The sequence below is a fragment of the Phyllobates terribilis genome, unplaced genomic scaffold (assembly GCF_046119375.1).
Source record: "Phyllobates terribilis strain yellow unplaced genomic scaffold, ASM4611937v1 Scaffold_325__1_contigs__length_2139453, whole genome shotgun sequence".
Taxonomy (NCBI): Eukaryota; Metazoa; Chordata; class Amphibia; order Anura; family Dendrobatidae; genus Phyllobates; species Phyllobates terribilis.
The window spans coordinates 353,454-370,626 of record NW_027363085.1 but is presented as its reverse complement, the minus strand read 5'-3'; the positions used below and the strand labels follow the sequence as shown (position 1 = coordinate 370,626).

The following is a 17,173-nucleotide window of genomic DNA, read 5'->3' as shown; positions in this document are numbered from 1 at the left end:
GGCTCAGAGCCTATTATGACACGCGCAGCCAGCGTTCCATTGCCACATTCCATCTACTGCACGCAGGATACCTGGCTGGCTGAATGTCGCTGAGAAGCTCACAGAGACCGCCATAAGCAACAGTTTAACAGAATGCCACAGACTAATCAACCAAACTTTTTGGGTTGGGTTCTCTTTTATAGTCTGCAGGCATTAAATGAAAGAAGTCAGTGTTCCAGCAGAATGAGACAACGTTTCAGAAAAGGCATTGTAGCAAACCAAAAAAGAAATTTTAAGCGCAGCAGAGTAACCAGCGCACATACCTGTTAGCTCAGGTGAGTTTAAAAGGCTGCTGTTGATAACAAGGGCATGTGCTAAATAGATGGTGTGTGTGCAACAATATACTGAAAGGTCAATTATATTGTGCAGCTTATCTCACCACCTGTAGTTATTTAGGTGAAAGCTCCAAAATGCTTGCCTAATATGTCTGTTTATCCAAAAGGAAGTAAAAAGGGAGAGCTAGAAAGATAGCATTGCATCACATTACATGGCAATGCAATGCACAGTTGCTGAAGTTGAACCAAAATGAGCTTGTAATCTGGCTTCTGCAACTTTGAACATGAAAAATCCAATGAGGAGAAGAAAAGCAAAGCCAAAGAGTCCATCCCAAAATCCGACAAACAAGCAAAATGAACAAAAAACATTGAATTCAATTCTTTCTGATTTTAGAAACTGCATTAAAGAAGGGGTGCACCGGTCCTGGAGATACTGCAATACCAGGTCAATGCGTGGAGTGGACAGAGCAAGCTCTTTTTCCATCTCCCTGTTCTAAAAATCCATTTAATATATGGTCCCCAGATAGGGGACGTATCAGATATTAAACTGATAAGAACAGATTTTTTTTTGATTGAAGCTGCATCCAAGGCACTGAAAAATGTGACCGAAGTCACACCAAAACAGCGCACGAGGCGAGGATTCATGTGGACCCTTCCCGGAGGAGAGGGTCCCCAATAAACCATCCCCATCCCTCCGAGCCAGAAGGCCACAGCGAGGGTCAGGGATCTCCGATGCTCTCCCTAGCCGAAGCCGGAGAAGAGCCGTTTTCGTGCTCCCAGCTTCCATCTAGGCTGCCACCCTAGTGGAGCTGGAGCCTGTGTTGGTTTCTCAGCCCAAAGCTGACCGGACCTCCGACCGGGTTTATAAAAATTCCCCTTCCTAGCCCGGAGGCCAGGAATAGGGGGGGTTGCTCAGAAAGTATGATTGGCAAAGGTGCGGCGTGCTACGAAGCCAAGTCTTTCTGGGGTTCCCAGTCCCAGTAAGCTTGGACTCCCACCAGGGCGCCTACTCCTGGGGCACATTGCTCCAAAGCCCTCACACTTACCCAGCCTAGTGACTTCAATCCTGGAGGGCCATGTTTTCCATCAGATAACTCTATGAGCCACCTGGCGTACTAACAAGTGCACCAAACCAGTGTGTAATATGCATCAATTTACTAGGGCAGCCCAAGGACAAAACTGCCTTTTCAAAAGATACTACACTTGATCTTAGCCAAAAGGCCGAGAAGCGATAACCAGAATTGGTTTCAAACTACGGAGCCACCCAAGGATCCTGAAAAGTCCATTTGTGGAGATGAGCTCCTGGACTCCCGTTAAGAAGACATGTTGTCAACCTCTAGATCCCTTACATGCCTGCACTTTTCGGCTTGCTGCTGCTGCAATCCACGCGTTTTAGATCTGCATAACTCCACCTCTTTAAACACAGCACCTTCACCCCCTGCTGTTCCCACCCGCCTCAACACCGTTGGAAGGGAGGAGAACCAATTAAGGCGGGGGGTGGGGTGGAACGAGCAGCTGTCTACCCTTAGCAGGAGGGCTCCTGATTACATACCTCTCCTGCTGCTGCTGCTGCTGGCTGTCCAGCAGCAGACTGAAGGTGGCTGCTGCTGTGCACAGGTATATAAAGGCTCAGAGCCTATTATGACACGCGCAGCCAGCGTTCCATTGCCACATTCCATCTACTGCAGGCAGGATACCTGGCTGGCTGAATGTCGTAGAGAAGCTCACAGAGACCGCCATAAGCAACAGTTTAACAGAATGCCACAGACTAATCAACCAAACTTTTTGGGTTGGGTTCTCTTTTATAGTCTGCAGGCATTAAATGAAAGAAGTCAGTGTTCCAGCAGAAGGCGACAACGTTTCAGAAAAGGCATTGTAGCAAACCAAAAAAGAAATTTTAAGCGCAGCAGAGTAACCAGCGCACATACCTGTTAGCTCAGGTGAGTTTAAAAGGCTGCTGTTGATAACAAGGGCATTTGCTAAATAGATGGTGTGTGTGCAACAATATACTGAAAGGTCAATTATATTGTGCAGCTTATCTCACCACCTGTAGTTATTTAGGTGAAAGCTCCAAAATGCTTGCCTAATATGTCTGTTTATCCAAAAGGAAGTAAAAAGGGAGAGCTAGAAAGATAGCATTGCATCACATTACATGGCAATGCAATGCACAGTTGCTGAAGTTGAACCAAAATGAGCTTGTAATCTGGCTTCTGCAACTTTGAACATGAAAAATCCAATGAGGAGAAGAAAAGCAAAGCCAAAGAGTCCATCCCAAAATCCGACAAACAAGCAAAATGAACAAAAAACATTGAATTCAATTCTTTCTGATTTTAGAAACTGCATTAAAGAAGGGGTGCACCGGTCCTGGAGATACTGCAATACCAGGTCAATGCGTGGAGTGGACAGAGCAAGCTCTTTTTCCATCTCCCTGTTCTAAAAATCCATTTAATATATGGTCCCCAGATAGGGGATGTATCAGATATTAAACTGATAAGAACAGATACTACACTTGATCTTAGCCAAAAGGCCGAGAAGCGATAACCAGAATTGGTTTCAAACTACGGAGCCACCCAAGGATCCTGAAAAGTCCATTTGTGGAGATGAGCTCCTGGACTCCCGTTAAGAAGACATGTTGTCAACCTCTAGATCCCTTACATGCCTGCACTTTTCGGCTTGCTGCTGCTGCAATCCACGCGTTTTAGATCTGCATAACTCCACCTCTTTAAACACAGCACCTTCACCCCCTGCTGTTCCCACCCGCCTCAACACCGTTGGAAGGGAGGAGAACCAATTAAGGCGGGGGGTGGGGTGGAACGAGCAGCTGTCTACCCTTAGCAGGAGGGCTCCTGATTACATACCTCTCCTGCTGCTGCTGCTGCTGGCTGTCCAGCAGCAGACTGAAGGTGGCTGCTGCTGTGCACAGGTATATAAAGGCTCAGAGCCTATTATGACACGCGCAGCCAGCGTTCCATTGCCACATTCCATCTACTGCACGCAGGATACCTGGCTGGCTGAATGTCGCTGAGAAGCTCACAGAGACCGCCATAAGCAACAGTTTAACAGAATGCCACAGACTAATCAACCAAACTTTTTGGGTTGGGTTCTCTTTTATAGTCTGCAGGCATTAAATGAAAGAAGTCAGTGTTCCAGCAGAAGGAGACAACGTTTCAGAAAAGGCATTGTAGCAAACCAAAAAAGAAATTTTAAGCGCAGCAGAGTAACCAGCGCACATACCTGTTAGCTCAGGTGAGTTTAAAAGGCTGCTGTTGATAACAAGGGCATTTGCTAAATAGATGGTGTGTGTGCAACAATATACTGAAAGGTCAATTATATTGTGCAGCTTATCTCACCACCTGTAGTTATTTAGGTGAAAGCTCCAAAATGCTTGCCTAATATGTCTGTTTATCCAAAAGGAAGTAAAAAGGGAGAGCTAGAAAGATAGCATTGCATCACATTACATGGCAATGCAATGCACAGTTGCTGAAGTTGAACCAAAATGAGCTTGTAATCTGGCTTCTGCAACTTTGAACATGAAAAATCCAATGAGGAGAAGAAAAGCAAAGCCAAAGAGTCCATCCCAAAATCCGACAAACAAGCAAAATGAACAAAAAACATTGAATTCAATTCTTTCTGATTTTAGAAACTGCATTAAAGAAGGGGTGCACCGGTCCTGGAGATACTGCAATACCAGGTCAATGCGTGGAGTGGACAGAGCAAGCTCTTTTTCCATCTCCCTGTTCTAAAAATCCATTTAATATATGGTCCCCAGATAGGGGACGTATCAGATATTAAACTGATAAGAACAGATACTACACTTGATCTTAGCCAAAAGGCCGAGAAGCGATAACCAGAATTGGTTTCAAACTACGGAGCCACCCAAGGATCCTGAAAAGTCCATTTGTGGAGATGAGCTCCTGGACTCCCGTTAAGAAGACATGTTGTCAACCTCTAGATCCCTTACATGCCTGCACTTTTCGGCTTGCTGCTGCTGCAATCCACGCGTTTTAGATCTGCATAACTCCACCTCTTTAAACACAGCACCTTCACCCCCTGCTGTTCCCACCCGCCTCAACACCGTTGGAAGGGAGGAGAACCAATTAAGGCGGGGGGTGGGGTGGAACGAGCAGCTGTCTACCCTTAGCAGGAGGGCTCCTGATTACATACCTCTCCTGCTGCTGCTGCTGGCTGTCCAGCAGCAGACTGAAGGTGGCTGCTGCTGTGCACAGGTATATAAAGGCTCAGAGCCTATTATGACACGCGCAGCCAGCGTTCCATTGCCACATTCCATCTACTGCAGGCAGGATACCTGGCTGGCTGAATGTCGCTGAGAAGCTCACAGAGACCGCCATAAGCAACAGTTTAACAGAATGCCACAGACTAATCAACCAAACTTTTTGGGTTGGGTTCTCTTTTATAGTCTGCAGGCATTAAATGAAAGAAGTCAGTGTTCCAGCAGAAGGAGACAACGTTTCAGAAAAGGCATTGTAGCAAACCAAAAAAGAAATTTTAAGCGCAGCAGAGTAACCAGCGCACATACCTGTTAGCTCAGGTGAGTTTAAAAGGCTGCTGTTGATAACAAGGGCATGTGCTAAATAGATGGTGTGTGTGCAACAATATACTGAAAGGTCAATTATATTGTGCAGCTTATCTCACCACCTGTAGTTATTTAGGTGAAAGCTCCAAAATGCTTGCCTAATATGTCTGTTTATCCAAAAGGAAGTAAAAAGGGAGAGCTAGAAAGATAGCATTGCATCACATTACATGGCAATGCAATGCACAGTTGCTGAAGTTGAACCAAAATGAGCTTGTAATCTGGCTTCTGCAACTTTGAACATGAAAAATCCAATGAGGAGAAGAAAAGCAAAGCCAAAGAGTCCATCCCAAAATCCGACAAACAAGCAAAATGAACAAAAAACATTGAATTCAATTCTTTCTGATTTTAGAAACTGCATTAAAGAAGGGGTGCACCGGTCCTGGAGATACTGCAATACCAGGTCAATGCGTGGAGTGGACAGAGCAAGCTCTTTTTCCATCTCCCTGTTCTAAAAATCCATTTAATATATGGTCCCCAGATAGGGGACGTATCAGATATTAAACTGATAAGAACAGATACTACACTTGATCTTAGCCAAAAGGCCGAGAAGCGATAACCAGAATTGGTTTCAAACTACGGAGCCACCCAAGGATCCTGAAAAGTCCATTTGTGGAGATGAGCTCCTGGACTCCCGTTAAGAAGACATGTTGTCAACCTCTAGATCCCTTACATGCCTGCACTTTTCGGCTTGCTGCTGCTGCAATCCACGCGTTTTAGATCTGCATAACTCCACCTCTTTAAACACAGCAGCTTCACCCCCTGCTGTTCCCACCCGCCTCAACACCGTTGGAAGGGAGGAGAACCAATTAAGGCGGGGGGTGGGGTGGAACGAGCAGCTGTCTACCCTTAGCAGGAGGGCTCCTGATTACATACCTCTCCTGCTGCTGCTGCTGCTGGCTGTCCAGCAGCAGACTGAAGGTGGCTGCTGCTGTGCACAGGTATATAAAGGCTCAGAGCCTATTATGACACGCGCAGCCAGCGTTCCATTGCCACATTCCATCTACTGCAGGCAGGATACCTGGCTGGCTGAATGTCGCTGAGAAGCTCACAGAGACCACCATAAGCAACAGTTTAACAGAATGCCACAGACTAATCAACCAAACTTTTTGGGTTGGGTTCTCTTTTATAGTCTGCAGGCATTAAATGAAAGAAGTCAGTGTTCCAGCAGAAGGAGACAACGTTTCAGAAAAGGCATTGTAGCAAACCAAAAAAGAAATTTTAAGCGCAGCAGAGTAACCAGCGCACATACCTGTTAGCTCAGGTGAGTTTAAAAGGCTGCTGTTGATAACAAGGGCATTTGCTAAATAGATGGTGTGTGTGCAACAATATACTGAAAGGTCAATTATATTGTGCAGCTTATCTCACCACCTGTAGTTATTTAGGTGAAAGCTCCAAAATGCTTGCCTAATATGTCTGTTTATCCAAAAGGAAGTAAAAAGGGAGAGCTAGAAAGATAGCATTGCATCACATTACATGGCAATGCAATGCACAGTTGCTGAAGTTGAACCAAAATGAGCTTGTAATCTGGCTTCTGCAACTTTGAACATGAAAAATCCAATGAGGAGAAGAAAAGCAAAGCCAAAGAGTCCATCCCAAAATCCGACAAACAAGCAAAATGAACAAAAAACATTGAATTCAATTCTTTCTGATTTTAGAAACTGCATTAAAGAAGGGGTGCACCGGTCCTGGAGATACTGCAATACCAGGTCAATGCGTGGAGTGGACAGAGCAAGCTCTTTTTCCATCTCCCTGTTCTAAAAATCCATTTAATATATGGTCCCCAGATAGGGGACGTATCAGATATTAAACTGATAAGAACAGATACTACACTTGATCTTAGCCAAAAGGCCGAGAAGCGATAACCAGAATTGGTTTCAAACTACGGAGCCACCCAAGGATCCTGAAAAGTCCATTTGTGGAGATGAGCTCCTGGACTCCCGTTAAGAAGACATGTTGTCAACCTCTAGATCCCTTACATGCCTGCACTTTTCGGCTTGCTGCTGCTGCAATCCACGCGTTTTAGATCTGCATAACTCCACCTCTTTAAACACAGCACCTTCACCCCCTGCTGTTCCCACCCGCCTCAACACCGTTGGAAGGGAGGAGAACCAATTAAGGCGGGGGGTGGGGTGGAACGAGCAGCTGTCTACCCTTAGCAGGAGGGCTCCTGATTACATACCTCTCCTGCTGCTGCTGCTGCTGGCTGTCCAGCAGCAGACTGAAGGTGGCTGCTGCTGTGCACAGGTATATAAAGGCTCAGAGCCTATTATGACACGCGCAGCCAGCGTTCCATTGCCACATTCCATCTACTGCAGGCAGGATACCTGGCTGGCTGAATGTCGCTGAGAAGCTCACAGAGACCGCCATAAGCAACAGTTTAACAGAATGCCACAGACTAATCAACCAAACTTTTTGGGTTGGGTTCTCTTTTATAGTCTGCAGGCATTAAATGAAAGAAGTCAGTGTTCCAGCAGAAGGAGACAACGTTTCAGAAAAGGCATTGTAGCAAACCAAAAAAGAAATTTTAAGCGCAGCAGAGTAACCAGCGCACATACCTGTTAGCTCAGGTGAGTTTAAAAGGCTGCTGTTGATAACAAGGGCATTTGCTAAATAGATGGTGTGTGTGCAACAATATACTGAAAGGTCAATTATATTGTGCAGCTTATCTCACCACCTGTAGTTATTTAGGTGAAAGCTCCAAAATGCTTGCCTAATATGTCTGTTTATCCAAAAGGAAGTAAAAAGGGAGAGCTAGAAAGATAGTTACGCGCCCCCTGGGACATATTCCTTTTTGAGGGGAATACCCGGCACCGGATCAGATGGGGGGTTGTAGTCTCCGAGCGGCTGTGACCCGGTCCCGTGCCCAGGGCGTCAAGCTCAGTGTGATGTGGGCAGTTCTACAGATGTTACTAAAGTTCTTTTGTGTCGACTACGCCACCCGTTGTGATGCGGTCACTGTGGCCGCCGCTGCAGCAGGGTCCGCTGAGGCTGATGGTGGGTGCGCAGCTTGGTGAGATAACCCCCAACGGGAGGGGTATAGCCTCAGAGGGGACAGGCGCAGAGGATGGGGGTTGTGGTGGTGTAGTGCAGACGGCAGTAAAGACAGAGTCGGGTTGTGCAGTTAAGGGTGTTTACTTACTGCAGATGTTGTACTGGTCACTCCAGCTGCTAGTGACCACCCGAGCCGTGCTGCGTCCACCAGGTCCTGGATCCAGCCAACCCCCAAACAAGTCCGGAGCGTGGCCCTGAGCTCTCCCTCTGTCCTTTCTTCAGCCGTCCCCACCAGTGATTCACCTAGGTCCAGCTCCCTCGGGCCTTCTGTTGGGACACCCTTGGCCCTGGGTTCCCTGACCCTTCATGTGGTGTGCCTTCGGGGTGAATGTGGTGGGTGACCGTGACAGACACTGCCCACGGTCTCCGGTCTCTGGCTGGGGATTGTTTTTACCCCCACCAGCTTGGGTTCCGGTACCCTGATGCTGACTCCTCACCCGGTGCTCTGATTTGGGTTCTTGGGTCCCTTCTCTTCTGTGCTCTGGGTCTTTCTCTTTTCTCCTCTCTCACTCTGGGTCTTGGTCTTTCTTCTCTCCTCTCCTAACTTGTTTTCTGCAGCTGATCCTCTCTGCATCTGACTCTCTGCGTCTGACCCTGTTTCTAGTTGGTGCCCACCTTATATATCCCTCTATGTGTGAGCTCAGGTGACCAGCACCCAATGAGCTCCTAACTTTACCCAGGCTGCTCCCCCTATCTGCCCCTACACTACTTGGGATGTACCACCCCCCTCCCACTCCAGCCAGGAACAGACTCGGTCGTACCTGCACATTTCTAAGTGGGAGTACCGTCGGCCTGTTCCTCGGAAATGGGATGTGTGTAGTGCATGCAGCCTACCGAGCTCAGTTCCACACTCCATCCTTACCCGGGAGTGGAATATCACACCTCTGGGTTGAGGTGCAATACCCCTGTAGCAGCCGAATCCTCAGGGTGCTACATTCCCCCCTGGTAAATCACAGCACGTCCTCGGGCTGTAAGACATAAATAACACCAAAACATACAAAATTTTCATATAAACATAATAAACATATAAAACACTATATAAATAACATATCTTAGCAGATAAAACTTTCTCGTCGTCTCTTGTTTCAGATTCCTCTTCCGGACACTGTGCACCGTGTGTCCGGGAAAAGTGCGACAGTCACTTAGAAAAACTGGTTTTCCTATAAAACCGGTAGGGGGCGCTTTAGGAAGCGCAACTATATACAGGGGAGTTGGCCGCTCTCAGTCCTCGGCCAGGTAGAGGGAAGGGAATGGCTGCTCACAGTCCTCAGCCTGTAGGATGAAGGGGTTAACGGGTAAACAGTTCACTGGTCCCAACGGGGACTATTTTAGCAGCAACAGTTTCAATTTTACTGTTTCAGTTTCAATTCACTGTGCCCCGACGGGCAACTATATACAGCTCCTGCTTCGCTGTCCTTAGCGACGGCGTCCTCCTGCTCTTTCTTGGCGATACGGTGTTGCTTCAGACCCGTCCGGGTCCTCTGGCTCCTCCTCCTCGCACCGCAACTCCTCCTCCGTCAGGCGGTGTACGTGGAGGGCGTAAGGTCCTTTGGCACACTTGTGCCGGGTGAAAGTGACCTCGTCCCCGACGTAGAGGTCACGGCCTTTGTGACCTTCCGGCAGGTGGGACTCGACGTCTCTGCGGGTCACAAAAACGTCACCGCGGTTGTTACGGTCCCGAATAAAGCCCCACCCATGCTGCGGGTTGAACTTTATCACCGTCCCGATGGTGCGGGGACAGTGCGCTGCACGGGGGTTCCTCCTAGTCCGGCTCTTCTGCTCCGCGCTCCGGATTTGGGCCTGTTGTTCTCTGACCCGCCTCTCCTCCCGTTCTCTCGTGAACTCTGCTAGCTGCTGACGACAACACTCAGTACGCTCAGCGGCGACTGCCCGAGTTTCCTGAGTGAACCCCATCAAATCTTCTCCGGTGGGGTCCCACTCGAATTGGGCTTCTTCTAAAGGAGGCGAGACCCGAGTCACGGGCTTCGGAGCCGGGATCAGGGGCTCACACAAGGGCCCTAGTCTTTGTTGCCGCTCCAGCTCATGGTATCCTTCGGGCCAGATGAAGGGCCGCCCGTCCGGCCATGTGAGCTGGCTGAAGAGGTCCTCCCCCAGGTGTGGCACCCTTGGTTTTGCGGGCGCGGGCGCGGTGGTGGTGGCGCCCGGGTTGCCCAGGCCTTGCGGCCAGGCCTGGGGCACCTGGAAGGTAAAGGGCACCGTTAGGACGGCGGCGCCCTGGGCTACCTGGCCTTGCGGCCAGGCCGGAGGCTCCGCGGAGGTAGGGGGCGCTGTTGGTGATGCGGCGCCCGGGGGTACTAGGCCTTGCGACCAGGCTGGTGGTAATTCCTGCTTTGTCACGCTCCGGGTCGAGGCGCGTGACGTCACAGGGGTCACTGCGGCGGCTTCCGGTCGGGGCCTAGTCCATAGCGGTGACGTGGCGGCTACGGGCACAGCAGGGGGACTTTCGGGCTCTGCGACGGGGAGCTGGGGCAGGTAAGCGGTGTCACGGCTTGGGGTATAGGCGTCCCCTTTACCTGCCTCCATGCGTTCGGCTCCCTTCTCGGCGTCGTCTCCGGCCTTGGGTCCTCCCGCGCCATCCTCAGAGGCGGTCTGCTTCCTCTTCCAGGGTAGCGTGCTCCGTTGACTGGTCTCAGCTTGCTGGGTCATCTCCCGGCTCCACTCCGCCAGTATCTCACGCTGTACCCGGGCCATCCTCCTTGCGAGGCCCTCCAGGGCAGTCTGCGCACACTCCCGGTCTCGGGGGAGCTGTGCTAAGATCTCCGCTAGACCTAGCGGGGTTGTGGACTCTAGCAGGCTCCTGACCATCGGGTCGGTGCTGCTCTGCTCTGCTTCCGGCAGGCTCCTGGCCAGCGGGCCGGTGCTGCTCTGCCCTCCTTCCTCGGTCTCTAGCAGACTCCTGGCCAGCGGGCCGGTGCTGTTCTGCTTTCTCTCCATCTCCGGGTGAGCTCCTCCGCTACTCCTCGTTAGACCTCTTGTCTCCGGGTGCGCTCGCTCCAGACTGCTCCAAGCGACACCCATCTTTTCTCTTCTCTTTCGTCTCCTCCCACTTCGAGGGCGGTCCCGGGGCAACTCGGTGACTGTCAGCTCCAGGGGTAGTTCTTTCACGCTGACAGACACCTCTAGCATCACAGTCTCTGTTGGTGGGGGCGGTTTCCACTTTTGGCGCCATTTTCTGTCCTGGCCCACGATGGGAGGTGGCCTCCTGCCCTCCTTTGGCACGCCCATAATGGCGTCCGCTGCTCTTCCAAGGCGGGAAATCTGCGGTTTTGGCGGGAAGCGTCGCCCAGTGGCGGGAAACTCTGCAGATGGCGGGAACAAGTTGGAAATGGCGGACAATCGGCGGGAAACGACTGGTGATGGAGTCCGATGGCGTGGACCCTCCGGAACCGGCGGGAGACTTCTTTCTGAGGTAAACTTGCACTTTTCTTCAGGCACGCAGTACCCGGGTGTTGCGGGCACGTAATCCTGCCGACTACGCCAAAGTTGACGCGCCCCCTGGGACATATTCCTTTTTGAGGGGAATACCCGGCACCGGATCAGATGGGGGGTTGTAGTCTCCGAGCGGCTGTGACCCGGTCCCGTGCCCAGGGCGTCAAGCTCAGTGTGATGTGGGCAGTTCTACAGATGTTACTAAAGTTCTTTTGTGTCGACTACGCCACCCGTTGTGATGCGGTCACTGTGGCCGCCGCTGCAGCAGGGTCCGCTGAGGCTGATGGTGGGTGCGCAGCTTGGTGAGATAACCCCCAACGGGAGGGGTATAGCCTCAGAGGGGACAGGCGCAGAGGATGGGGGTTGTGGTGGTGTAGTGCAGACGGCAGTAAAGACAGAGTCGGGTTGTGCAGTTAAGGGTGTTTACTTACTGCAGATGTTGTACTGGTCACTCCAGCTGCTAGTGACCACCCGAGCCGTGCTGCGTCCACCAGGTCCTGGATCCAGCCAACCCCCAAACAAGTCCGGAGCGTGGCCCTGAGCTCTCCCTCTGTCCTTTCTTCAGCCGTCCCCACCAGTGATTCACCTAGGTCCAGCTCCCTCGGGCCTTCTGTTGGGACACCCTTGGCCCTGGGTTCCCTGACCCTTCATGTGGTGTGCCTTCAGGGTGAATGTGGTGGGTGACCGTGACAGACACTGCCCACGGTCTCCGGTCTCTGGCTGGGGATTGTTTTTACCCCCACCAGCTTGGGTTCCGGTACCCTGATGCTGACTCCTCACCCGGTGCTCTGATTTGGGTTCTTGGGTCCCTTCTCTTCTGTGCTCTGGGTCTTTCTCTTTTCTCCTCTCTCACTCTGGGTCTTGGTCTTTCTTCTCTCCTCTCCTAACTTGTTTTCTGCAGCTGATCCTCTCTGCATCTGACTCTCTGCGTCTGACCCTGTTTCTAGTTGGTGCCCACCTTATATATCCCTCTATGTGTGAGCTCAGGTGACCAGCACCCAATGAGCTCCTAACTTTACCCAGGCTGCTCCCCCTATCTGCCCCTACACTACTTGGGATGTACCACCCCCCTCCCACTCCAGCCAGGAACAGACTCGGTCGTACCTGCACATTTCTAAGTGGGAGTACCGTCGGCCTGTTCCTCGGAAATGGGATGTGTGTAGTGCATGCAGCCTACCGAGCTCAGTTCCACACTCCATCCTTACCCGGGAGTGGAATATCACACCTCTGGGTTGAGGTGCAATACCCCTGTAGCAGCCGAATCCTCAGGGTGCTACAATAGCATTGCATCACATTACATGGCAATGCAATGCACAGTTGCTGAAGTTGAACCAAAATGAGCTTGTAATCTGGCTTCTGCAACTTTGAACATGAAAAATCCAATGAGGAGAAGAAAAGCAAAGCCAAAGAGTCCATCCCAAAATCCGACAAACAAGCAAAATGAACAAAAAACATTGAATTCAATTCTTTCTGATTTTAGAAACTGCATTAAAGAAGGGGTGCACCGGTCCTGGAGATACTGCAATACCAGGTCAATGCGTGGAGTGGACAGAGCAAGCTCTTTTTCCATCTCCCTGTTCTAAAAATCCATTTAATATATGGTTCCCAGATAGGGGACGTATCAGATATTAAACTGATAAGAACAGATACTACACTTGATCTTAGCCAAAAGGCCGAGAAGCGATAACCAGAATTGGTTTCAAACTACGGAGCCACCCAAGGATCCTGAAAAGTCCATTTGTGGAGATGAGCTCCTGGACTCCCGTTAAGAAGACATGTTGTCAACCTCTAGATCCCTTACATGCCTGCACTTTTCGGCTTGCTGCTGCTGCAATCCACGCGTTTTAGATCTGCATAACTCCACCTCTTTAAACACAGCACCTTCACCCCCTGCTGTTCCCACCCGCCTCAACACCGTTGGAAGGGAGGAGAACCAATTAAGGCGGGGGGTGGGGTGGAACGAGCAGCTGTCTACCCTTAGCAGGAGGGCTCCTGATTACATACCTCTCCTGCTGCTGCTGCTGCTGGCTGTCCAGCAGCAGACTGAAGGTGGCTGCTGCTGTGCACAGGTATATAAAGGCTCAGAGCCTATTATGACACGCGCAGCCAGCGTTCCATTGCCACATTCCATCTACTGCAGGCAGGATACCTGGCTGGCTGAATGTCGCTGAGAAGCTCACAGAGACCGCCATAAGCAACAGTTTAACAGAATGCCACAGACTAATCAACCAAACTTTTTGGGTTGGGTTCTCTTTTATAGTCTGCAGGCATTAAATGAAAGAAGTCAGTGTTCCAGCAGAAGGAGACAACGTTTCAGAAAAGGCATTGTAGCAAACCAAAAAAGAAATTTTAAGCGCAGCAGAGTAACCAGCGCACATACCTGTTAGCTCAGGTGAGTTTAAAAGGCTGCTGTTGATAACAAGGGCATTTGCTAAATAGATGGTGTGTGTGCAACAATATACTGAAAGGTCAATTATATTGTGCAGCTTATCTCACCACCTGTAGTTATTTAGGTGAAAGCTCCAAAATGCTTGCCTAATATGTCTGTTTATCCAAAAGGAAGTAAAAAGGGAGAGCTAGAAAGATAGCATTGCATCACATTACATGGCAATGCAATGCACAGTTGCTGAAGTTGAACCAAAATGAGCTTGTAATCTGGCTTCTGCAACTTTGAACATGAAAAATCCAATGAGGAGAAGAAAAGCAAAGCCAAAGAGTCCATCCCAAAATCCGACAAACAAGCAAAATGAACAAAAAACATTGAATTCAATTCTTTCTGATTTTAGAAACTGCATTACATAAGGGGTGCACCGGTCCTGGAGATACTGCAATACCAGGTCAATGCGTGGAGTGGACAGAGCAAGCTCTTTTTCCATCTCCCTGTTCTAAAAATCCATTTAATATATGGTCCCCAGATAGGGGACGTATCAGATATTAAACTGATAAGAACAGATTTTTGATTGAAGCTGCATCCAAGGCACTGAAAAATATGACCGAAGTCACACCAAAACAGCGCACGAGGCGAGGATTCATGTGGACACTTCTCGGAGGAGTGGGTCCCCAATAAACCATCCCCATCCCTCCGAGCCAGAAGGCCACAGCGAGGGTCAGGGATCTCCGATGCTCTCCCTAGCCGAAGCCGGAGAAGAGCCGTTTTCGTGCTCCCAGCTTCCATCTAGGCTGCCACCCTAGTGGAGCTGGAGCCTGTGTTGGTTTCTCAGCCCAAAGCTGACCGGACCTCCGACCGGGTTTATAAAAATTCCCCTTCCTAGCCCGGAGGCCAGGAATAGGGGGGGTTGCTCAGAAAGTATGATTGGCAAAGGTGCGGCGTGCTACGAAGCCAAGTCTTTCTGGGGTTCCCAGTCCCAGTAAGCTTGGACTCCCACCAGGGCGCCTACTCCTGGGGCACATTGCTCCAAAGCCCTCACACTTACCCAGCCTAGTGACTTCGATCCTGGAGGGCCATGTTTTCCATCAGATAACTCTATGAGCCACCTGGCGTACTAACAAGTGCACCAAACCAGTGTGTAATATGCATCAATTTACTAGGGCAGCCCAAGGACAAAACTGCCTTTTCAAAAGATACTACACTTGATCTTAGCCAAAAGGCCGAGAAGCGATAACCAGAATTGGTTTCAAACTACGGAGCCACCCAAGGATCCTGAAAAGTCCATTTGTGGAGATGAGCTCCTGGACTCCCGTTAAGAAGACATGTTGTCAACCTCTAGATCCCTTACATGCCTGCACTTTTCGGCTTGCTGCTGCTGCAATCCACGCGTTTTAGATCTGCATAACTCCACCTCTTTAAACACAGCACCTTCACCCCCTGCTGTTCCCACCCGCCTCAACACCGTTGGAAGGGAGGAGAACCAATTAAGGTGGGGGGTGGGGTGGAACGAGCAGCTGTCTACCCTTAGCAGGAGGGCTCCTGATTACATACCTCTCCTGCTGCTGCTGCTGCTGGCTGTCCAGCAGCAGACTGAAGGTGGCTGCTGCTGTGCACAGGTATATAAAGGCTCAGAGCCTATTATGACACGCGCAGCCAGCGTTCCATTGCCACATTCCATCTACTGCAGGCAGGATACCTGGCTGGCTGAATGTCGCTGAGAAGCTCACAGAGACCGCCATAAGCAACAGTTTAACAGAATGCCACAGACTAATCAACCAAACTTTTTGGGTTGGGTTCTCTTTTATAGTCTGCAGGCATTAAATGAAAGAAGTCAGTGTTCCAGCAGAAGGAGACAACGTTTCAGAAAAGGCATTGTAGCAAACCAAAAAAGAAATTTTAAGCGCAGCAGAGTAACCAGCGCACATACCTGTTAGCTCAGGTGAGTTTAAAAGGCTGCTGTTGATAACAAGGGCATTTGCTAAATAGATGGTGTGTGTGCAACAATATACTGAAAGGTCAATTATATTGTGCAGCTTATCTCACCACCTGTAGTTATTTAGGTGAAAGCTCCAAAATGCTTGCCTAATATGTCTGTTTATCCAAAAGGAAGTAAAAAGGGAGAGCTAGAAAGATAGCATTGCATCACATTACATGGCAATGCAATGCACAGTTGCTGAAGTTGAACCAAAATGAGCTTGTAATCTGGCTTCTGCAACTTTGAACATGAAAAATCCAATGAGGAGAAGAAAAGCAAAGCCAAAGAGTCCATCCCAAAATCCGACAAACAAGCAAAATGAACAAAAAACATTGAATTCAATTCTTTCTGATTTTAGAAACTGCATTAAAGAAGGGGTGCACCGGTCCTGGAGATACTGCAATACCAGGTCAATGCGTGGAGTGGACAGAGCAAGCTCTTTTTCCATCTCCCTGTTCTAAAAATCCATTTAATATATGGTCCCCAGATAGGGGACGTATCAGATATTAAACTGATAAGAACAGATACTACACTTGATCTTAGCCAAAAGGCCGAGAAGCGATAACCAGAATTGGTTTCAAACTTCGGAGCCACCCAAGGATCCTGAAAAGTCCATTTGTGGAGATGAGCTCCTGGACTCCCGTTAAGAAGACATGTTGTCAACCTCTAGATCCCTTACATGCCTGCACTTTTCGGCTTGCTGCTGCTGCAATCCACGCGTTTTAGATCTGCATAACTCCACCTCTTTAAACACAGCACCTTCACCCCCTGCTGTTCCCACCCGCCTCAACACCGTTGGAAGGGAGGAGAACCAATTAAGGCGGGGGGTGGGGTGGAACGAGCAACTGTCTACCCTTAGCAGGAGGGCTCCTGATTACATACCTCTCCTGCTGCTGCTGCTGCTGGCTGTCCAGCAGCAGACTGAAGGTGGCTGCTGCTGTGCACAGGTATATAAAGGCTCAGAACCTATTATGACACGCGCAGCCAGCGTTCCATTGCCACATTCCATCTACTGCAGGCAGGATACCTGGCTGGCTGAATGTCGCTGAGAAGCTCACAGAGACCGCCATAAGCAACAGTTTAACAGAATGCCACAGACTAATCAACCAAACTTTTTGGGTTGGGTTCTCTTTTATAGTCTGCAGGCATTAAATGAAAGAAGTCAGTGTTCCAGCAGAAGGAGACAACGTTTCAGAAAAGGCATTGTAGCAAACCAAAAAAGAAATTTTAAGCGCAGCAGAGTAACCAGCGCACATACCTGTTAGCTCAGGTGAGTTTAAAAGGCTGCTGTTGATAACAAGGGCATTTGCTAAATAGATGGTGTGTGTGCAACAATATACTGAAAGGTCAATTATATTGTGCAGCTTATCTCACCACCTGTAGTTATTTAGGTGAAAGCT

At 49.6% G+C, this 17,173-nt stretch overlaps 7 non-coding genes and 3 pseudogenes across 7 annotated transcripts; all 10 read right to left on the bottom strand.

Annotated features, from left to right (window-relative positions):
• Positions 1-722: 722 nt before the first annotated feature.
• On the bottom strand, positions 723-907 carry LOC141221550 (U2 spliceosomal RNA). The gene has a single exon (XR_012289577.1). It is a non-coding gene; the product is annotated as a U2 spliceosomal RNA (small nuclear RNA).
• Positions 908-1,431: 524 nt separating this feature from the next.
• LOC141221622 (U2 spliceosomal RNA) lies at positions 1,432-1,547 on the bottom strand (annotated as a pseudogene).
• A 1,115-nt stretch (positions 1,548-2,662) lies between these two features.
• Positions 2,663-2,853, bottom strand: LOC141221479 (U2 spliceosomal RNA). The gene has a single exon (XR_012289510.1). It is a non-coding gene; the product is annotated as a U2 spliceosomal RNA (small nuclear RNA).
• Positions 2,854-3,968: 1,115 nt separating this feature from the next.
• LOC141221284 (U2 spliceosomal RNA) lies at positions 3,969-4,159 on the bottom strand. The gene has a single exon (XR_012289321.1). It is a non-coding gene; the product is annotated as a U2 spliceosomal RNA (small nuclear RNA).
• A 1,112-nt stretch (positions 4,160-5,271) lies between these two features.
• Positions 5,272-5,462, bottom strand: LOC141221282 (U2 spliceosomal RNA). Its single transcript, XR_012289320.1, has one exon. It is a non-coding gene; the product is annotated as a U2 spliceosomal RNA (small nuclear RNA).
• A 1,115-nt stretch (positions 5,463-6,577) lies between these two features.
• On the bottom strand, positions 6,578-6,768 carry LOC141221281 (U2 spliceosomal RNA). The gene has a single exon (XR_012289319.1). It is a non-coding gene; the product is annotated as a U2 spliceosomal RNA (small nuclear RNA).
• Positions 6,769-12,903: 6,135 nt separating this feature from the next.
• On the bottom strand, positions 12,904-13,094 carry LOC141221500 (U2 spliceosomal RNA). Its single transcript, XR_012289531.1, has one exon. It is a non-coding gene; the product is annotated as a U2 spliceosomal RNA (small nuclear RNA).
• A 1,115-nt stretch (positions 13,095-14,209) lies between these two features.
• Positions 14,210-14,390, bottom strand: LOC141221546 (U2 spliceosomal RNA; annotated as a pseudogene).
• Positions 14,391-14,914: 524 nt separating this feature from the next.
• On the bottom strand, positions 14,915-15,030 carry LOC141221619 (U2 spliceosomal RNA; annotated as a pseudogene).
• Positions 15,031-16,145: 1,115 nt separating this feature from the next.
• LOC141221280 (U2 spliceosomal RNA) lies at positions 16,146-16,336 on the bottom strand. Its single transcript, XR_012289318.1, has one exon. It is a non-coding gene; the product is annotated as a U2 spliceosomal RNA (small nuclear RNA).
• Positions 16,337-17,173: the final 837 nt, after the last annotated feature.